Raw genomic sequence first — 7,485 nt, 5'->3', positions numbered from 1 at the left:
TAGCATCTGATTTCACAACAATGAATTCCAGTACATGTGTTTTCTTTTTGTATTTCACTGCCCAGTTACACTTTCCTTTCACAGGTATTTTGTCTCCAGTGTAAGTTGACAGTTTCACATTTATGGGTCTTAGTATGTTCTTTTTTCCAATTCTTTGCAGCAGGCTTTACGGGATTACATTGGCTTGCGCACCAGTATCTAGTTTAAATTTGACATGTTTGTGCTCCAATTTTAAGTCAACTCTCCATTCATCTGTCCCTGTCTGCATTTGCACTGCACCAACAAACAGACTAGGTCTCTGATCTGTGAGGTCATCATCAACCGCATGCACTTTCTTAGATTTAAACCTCTTAGCAAAGTGGTTAATTTTATTACAGTTCTTGCACTGTTTGCCATATGCGGGGCAATTGCGTGATGCATGCTCCGTTCCACATCTTTTGCAATTAAAAGTGCTTGCTTTGTCTTTTTCATTTGGTTTGTATTTATTTCGTTGCTCGTTTTTGCGTGTCTGTTTATGTTTCACTGCATCAACGTGCTTGCTTTCACGTGCAGAGGCTTGTGCGTTGTGATCATAGACTGTAAAAAAAGATGGACGACGCCCCTTCGCTCTCTTCCATTGGCGAGAAGTGAAGCCGCCAGTGTCCCGATATGGCGCTGACATCTTGGAACTTGAGTCTGCGCAGTAGTGATTTCGGGACCAGACATGCGCAGTAGTGAGCAGGAAGTAAAGCCGCGAAATCAAGGCCCCGCCCTCACTCTCGCTGAATCAATCGCAATCACACTGCAGAACAACCCATTATGTCGGTGTGAAATAATTAATTATAGAAATTTAGATATTTAATTTAAAGCTCCAATCTCCTGAGTCCTGAAAGATCCCGAAAAAAAGTCTGTTGGTGCTTCAGTGACTACTTCGCTCAGAGAACATGTCAATCACAGCTGTCAATCATGAGGAGGGGGGGTTTATGACCTATACTAGGACCAGTCACCAGGGGGTGATCGAGACATTTTGGCTTCACTTTTTTTAGGGCTTGTGTGGCACGCTTGGTTGTGATCCTCGTCATGCATTTGCTTCATCTGAGCTTTTGTCATCTTGTCTGACGCGAAACACAGCTGGGTAGCTTTTTCGAGACTAATGTCAACTTCTCTTAAAAGTCTCTCTCTCATGGCATCTGACGTGATTCCACAGACAACTCGATCTCTTATAAGAGATTCGTGCAACAGTCCAAACTTGCATGACTTCGCCTTTAGCTTCAGTTCTGTGATGTACCTTGCACCTTGTACCTTGAAAGCCCTTGCACACACGTGAAAAACTTATAGGCTACCTCTCATTGGTTATGTTCTTTTTCGGGTTACAGTACACTCTAAAAATTGATGTGTTAAAAATGAACACAAAATATGTGTCAAAAGATTTGTAACACATTTTGTGTTACTACAGACACATGATGTGTAAATATTGTGCTCAACTGTTTACACAATTACTGTGTTAAACACATTTTAGTACATGTAAGGCATATATTCTGTTGCAAATACTCAACGGGTGATGTCACCTTTAATAATTGGAATATTTATCATGTTGCAAATGTGAATAAAGCATTTTAACTCGCTGGGGGAAAACAACTATTGGGACTACGGTTTCTTGCTGCGCGCGCCTGCGCAGTGGCGTTCTTTTCCAACCGACGCCTAGTCAGCCGTCAGAAATGCGTCTGTCTGCCTCAGGTGAGTGAGTGAATATAATTAAACGTGTAAAATAATAAACATTTCTCCACCTAGCATGAGAAAGAGTTGTGTTAATTGTCCAGGAAACATAATTTGTTTGTTTTAACCGTTTTCATGTTCCGTAGCCGAATATGTTTTGTGTTTTAACTAGCGTCAATAGGCAAGCGAGCTCTCACGCTTTGCAAAGCTGTTTATTTATTGGGTATATGACTGCTAATAATTGTGTAAACGTGTAAAATAATAAACATAAAATAATAATAAAACATAGTAAAATAATACAAACATAGTAAAATAATAATTGTGTAAACGTGTAAAATAATAAACATTTCTCCACCTAGCATGAGAAAGAGTTGTGTTAATTGTCCAGGAAATAATTGTGTAAACGTGTAAAATAATAAACATAAAATAATAATAAAACATAGTAAAATAAAATAAACATAGTAAAATAATAATTGTGTAAACGTGTAAAATAATAAACATTTCTCCACCTAGCATGAGAAAGAGTTGTGTTAATTGTCCAGGAAACATAATTTGTTTGTTTTAACCGTTTTCATGTTCCGTAGCCGAATATGTTTTGTGTTTTAACTAGCGTCAATAGGCAAGCGAGCTCTCACGCTTTGCAAAGCTGTTTATTTATTGGGTATATGACTGCTAATAATTGTTTTTAAAAAGACGTAAAGGTTAATATACATGGCACCTTAAGTTTGAACTCCTAACAGTCATTTTACCTAAAACTATGCAGTGGTTAAAGGACGTTGTGGCGATGAGTGTTGTTTGGTTTAAAAAGCGCGCCACTTTGTGCTAACATTAGCACCTTGCTTGTCACTGACTATTTAAAATGTATTGATAACGCGATACACTTAACGTTTACATTTTCTCATTATTAAATTATGACTCCTGTATGATTACAGCATTATAATATGGTGTTATTATATCTTTTATCTAGGTAATGGAAGACGAGTGTCAAATCACGTTTACTCCAACAATTTTACACAGAGTTCTCGCGACTGTCTTCATAGACGGGAAGGAAACATGGAGAAAACTATTCACAGTTGGAAGTGTTGGAATATCCCAGACTTCTGGACATGCCAGCCTTGGTAATACATGTTAAACTAAGCTGCAGAGAACTTTACACAAAGGTTGTGTTTCATAATTTGGTAATATTAATAATTTCTTTGTTTCTGTTTTATGCACTGCAGATGGACATTGAATTTTCCAAGATGACAGATGGGAAAGAAGACATGTTTATCAAGAAATGGGAGGGGACGATTATCCCAAAACTCAAGGAAATAGCATCCTTTGAGAAAAAAACGGACATCAGAAACTTATTGGAGAAAGCTGACAATAAGCAGGATGGTAAGATTTTTTTTCTTTTATTTCTGTGGCATGTGCACAAATTTCCAAATTGGGTTTCTGTGAAAATGACACGTACATTTCATCATTCAATTCATGATTTAAAGGTAATCATTTCAAATAGAATTTTGTTTTTAATCTTTTGCATGTGACCTGCATCTTTACTCCAAGATGAGGTGTTACACTATGTTAAGGATCCTCATTCATCTTCTTCCACCCACGACATTTTCTGATGCTTTTCATTGTTTCATTTCTATAGGCTGGTACCATTGTGACGTCTTTGCTTCAAGAAGGCATGAACGGGTCTCTGAAGTCAACGCAGCCGCAGCTGGTTTCCATCGGCTCTCCAGGACATGAAGCCCAGTATGTAATTGTGGCAAAGAATGATTCTTTTTGTAACCCTTATTACGAGGTAGTAATAATAATGTACATAGGTTTAATAGTCTGAAGTAGTCGTAGAGAATATCATGAATACGATTTGGACCAAAATCAGAAGACACTAAATTGTTAAGAGCCTGAGAATTGAATATCAATAAAAAAATATACCACACCAGAATGACAGTTCAGACAACCTGTATTAAATTCACAGGGTGGAGCATACATACAAGGGAAACAAACATATTTATGAAAAATAACAAACTAAAATAATAAAGTGCGCACGTAAACAAACAAAACACTCTCTTTTCAGTATCTTTGAGCTCAGTTCGTCCTCGGTTCGACTTGCCCTGGTTGACAAAAGTTCAGTTTCACCGTTGGTTTTTTTTCCAGGTTGAGTTAGTGTTTGTCCTACCACAATGAAGATGAAGAGGATGAAATCAGTTCGTCTAAAGCACTCTGATTCGTTGTCAAACACGGTTGGCTCGCCACCCAGCCACTCAGACTGGGAATCAATGCATCTTTGGAAGAACGTCTGGATCTGGATCACTCCATGCAAAGGATCTCTGCCCGATGTTCCCAACTCTTTACCAAAACCTGACCTATAAATAAGGCCAAATCATTTCTTTCAATTACCATTCAGTGAATAAATGGACTGTTACAGGCTTCTACAAAATAAAATGAGATAATATTTCAGTACACCTATAATGCAATATAAAAATCTTTCTCTCGTTGTACAACAGCTCTTATGTTTCTTCTCAGGTATCAAAACTAAATGAATTTTTCTCTAGTATCAAAAGTAAATTTACATAATTTGCATCCTTCATAAAGACACATTTCACATTCAAGTTTTATGAAACCTTATGGTAGTCACATTAACAGTATGAAGAATAAAACTGCATGAATTGCATGTAAACATTAATCAAATTGTATCACTTTAAATTAGAGGCATTAAGGCGTTAGTGTGCTTATTTATCCCCCTCTGCACCGGTAACAGTTGAAAGAATGCACAAATTTTTTTTACCTCTTTTAAGCTTCAGTGACCACAATTAAATCCACAATTTTTAACATCATTATTTAACAAACTAACTATTTAGCAACAATATAAAAAGTTAACATCCCTTTTTATAACCCACAAACGAAATAACTTGATAGTTTCAAAGACATTAACCAGTATTTCGCTAGCCTATTGTGGCTAATTACCTTATTAACATATGCACACAGCAGGCTTTACACCTTTAGCTCTACACAATGAACACCTTTGCATTGACTCACCCATTAACACAGATTAACATAGATGCTATGCTAGCGAACTCATAAACTCAGCAGACTAGGTTAAATACAAAAATGAGCAGCAAAAACCTGGCCTGTTAGCATGAATATTAGCGAACTCAGATGGCTAGATAAACAACTCACCATTTTAACGGAATTCACTGCCTTTAGCTCCGTGACAACAGTGGATTCAGGCACAGTTTTCGTTTACACTCTATATTACAATAAGGCATAGTCAGTATAATCAATAATGATTACAGAACTTGTTTAATTTACTTCCTATTGTTTTTTCAGCTTACCAAGCAGATAACGCAGCCTCCTATGCTCAAGTGCAAGCGCCAAAAGAACGTGCAGTGACGCAAAACTAGAGGCGTAACTGTAACAGAGCCTAGCTGGCAGCTGATTGGTCAACTCAGTGCCTCATAGAATTCACCCATTGGCTCACTTACACGTCCATCAAATATACAAAATTAAAGTTAACCCTTTCGTGACTGGGTTAAACAGCTACATAGGGTTTCTCATTATTTAACCTGGCTACACTCTCCCCCTTTGAACTCATGTACGTCCCTGTACATGGCAATGGTTGAACTGTTTGTATCTCAGGGTACAGGACAGAAGGATATGTGTTTTCACCTTCAGTTAAAATGTCAGCCACAGCTGTGGTTAACCCCTGAAAGAATGATTTAACAGCTGTGACAAAGGGGTTTCCAAGTTCAGTATAGTCAAGTCTCTTTGACGGCTGACGGTTTCTCTCTGATCTCCTGACTGTTGTATCCTTTATTTCCTTTTCTGGTTCTTTACTTCCATTGCGACTCATCTCCTTCTCACTCTCTAACATGTCAGAAAACACTGGAAGCTGCTCAATTTGGATGTCATCATCAGGTAAGTTTTGCTCCTCCACAGGATTTTTACTAGCAGGTAAGTTACTTTCGGTCATAACTATTTCATCAACTTGTTCACCAAGCCCGACTCTTTCGGTAAGTAGGTCCTCAGTGTCGTAGTGGTGACAGTTAGGATCATTAAGTGTGAGGGGACTGTCTGAGGCACCATTGGACATATCAGGTGGCTTGTTAATTTCAGGAGTGCAATCATCATTTTGAGCATTTACAGGACTCTCAACAGGACAATTGCTTGGAGGTTCAGTATGCTGTTTTTCCTGCACAATAGACATAGTTGGATCAGGCTGCACAAGACTGTCATGGACTGTGGGAAACTGAGCATTTGGGGGTTCTCTGAAATAGTAAACAGGAATGATTTCATCTTCATCGTCTGAGAAATGATTCTCATCCACAATAGGATTTGTACGGGTTGCTGGCCTGCGCCTTGTGTGCTGCTGGTCAGGCGCCTTGTTGACCTCTGTAGGCAAGTAACCACATGGAAGGAGTAAGTCCCTATGCAGTGTTCTCAAAGGACCATCCTGATTTTCAGGTTTGACTGTATAGACGGGCAGGGTACCTGCTCTCCTCACCACCACGTGGACAATTGACTCCCACTTGTCTGAAATCTTATGTTTTCCTCGAATGCGAACGTTTCTGACCAATACTCTGTCTCCAGCTTCCAAGTCCGAAGCAGTCACACGCCTGTCATACCTCATTTTGTTCTTGTGTGCTATCTTTGCAGCATTTTCAATTGCTATCTTGTAGCTGTCTTCAAGTCGTGACTTAAGGTTTTGCACATACTCTGCATGTGATGTTTGCTGACCCCCTTGCACTGGCAATCCAAACGCCAAATCAACCGGCAGACGAGGCTGACGTCCGAACATCAGTTCATATGGTGTAAATCTGGTCACCTCATTCCTGGTGCAATTATAGGCGTGTACCAGGGGTTTTACAAAGTCACGCCAATGAAATTTCTCTGGGCTGTCAAGAGTACCTAGCATGTCTAGTAAGGTGCGATTAAATCGCTCAACGGGGTTGCCCCTAGGGTGGTATGGGGTTGTTCTTACTTTGTGTATGCCGGCCACTCGACAGAGCTCTTTTATTGTGTGAGACTCGAAATCACGCCCCTGATCACTGTGTAACTTTTCTGGCATTCCATAGTGCACCATAAAGTTCTCCCACAGACACTTTGCCACTGTGCGAGCCTTTTGGTTAGGTGTTGGTATGGCAACCGCAAACTTAGTAAAGTGATCTGTAATCACCAGTATGTCTTTGGTCCCACTTTTGTCAGGTTCAAGAGAGAGGAAGTCCATACAGAGGAGCTCAAGGGGTCTGGTGGTGTTAATGTTGACCAAAGGCGCAGCTCTCTCAGGTAGCGCCTTCCTCCGTACGCACCTGCCACATGTTTTGACCTTTCTCTCAACATCCAAAGCCATTTTTGGCCAAAAGAATCTGGTCCTTACGAGATCCAGTGTGCGGTCAACCCCCATATGACCCATGTGATCGTGTAGGCTGGTCAAAACTGGGTCACGCAGTTCAGCTGGGAGCACAAACTGATAAAAGGTCTGAGAGCCCACTTGGCGCCTCCGGTACAAGATGTTATTACGGAGTTCAAGGCGATTTAATTCCCTTAACAAGAGTGGAAGCTCAGGGAGTTCATGTCGCAAAGTCGGGGGTGGTTTATCTCCCTGCTCGATCTGGGAAATGACATGCTTTATACTTTGATCAGCTCTTTGTTTACTCACAAGCTCTGCCTCAGTTAAGTGGGGGATAACGGGCAACCCACCAAGGTGATCTTCTTGCCCATAACTGTCAGGCACAGCAGTAGGTGAGATGGCAAGAGTTTCAACTAAAGCAACACAATCTGAAGAATCTTGGCCAACATAACTGA

The sequence above is a fragment of the Rhinichthys klamathensis genome, unplaced genomic scaffold, assembly GCF_029890125.1.
Source record: "Rhinichthys klamathensis goyatoka isolate OS25496 unplaced genomic scaffold, OSU_Roscu_1.1 h1tg000111l_1, whole genome shotgun sequence".
NCBI lineage: Eukaryota > Metazoa > Chordata > Actinopteri > Cypriniformes > Leuciscidae > Rhinichthys > Rhinichthys klamathensis.
This window is presented reverse-complemented; position numbering follows the sequence as displayed.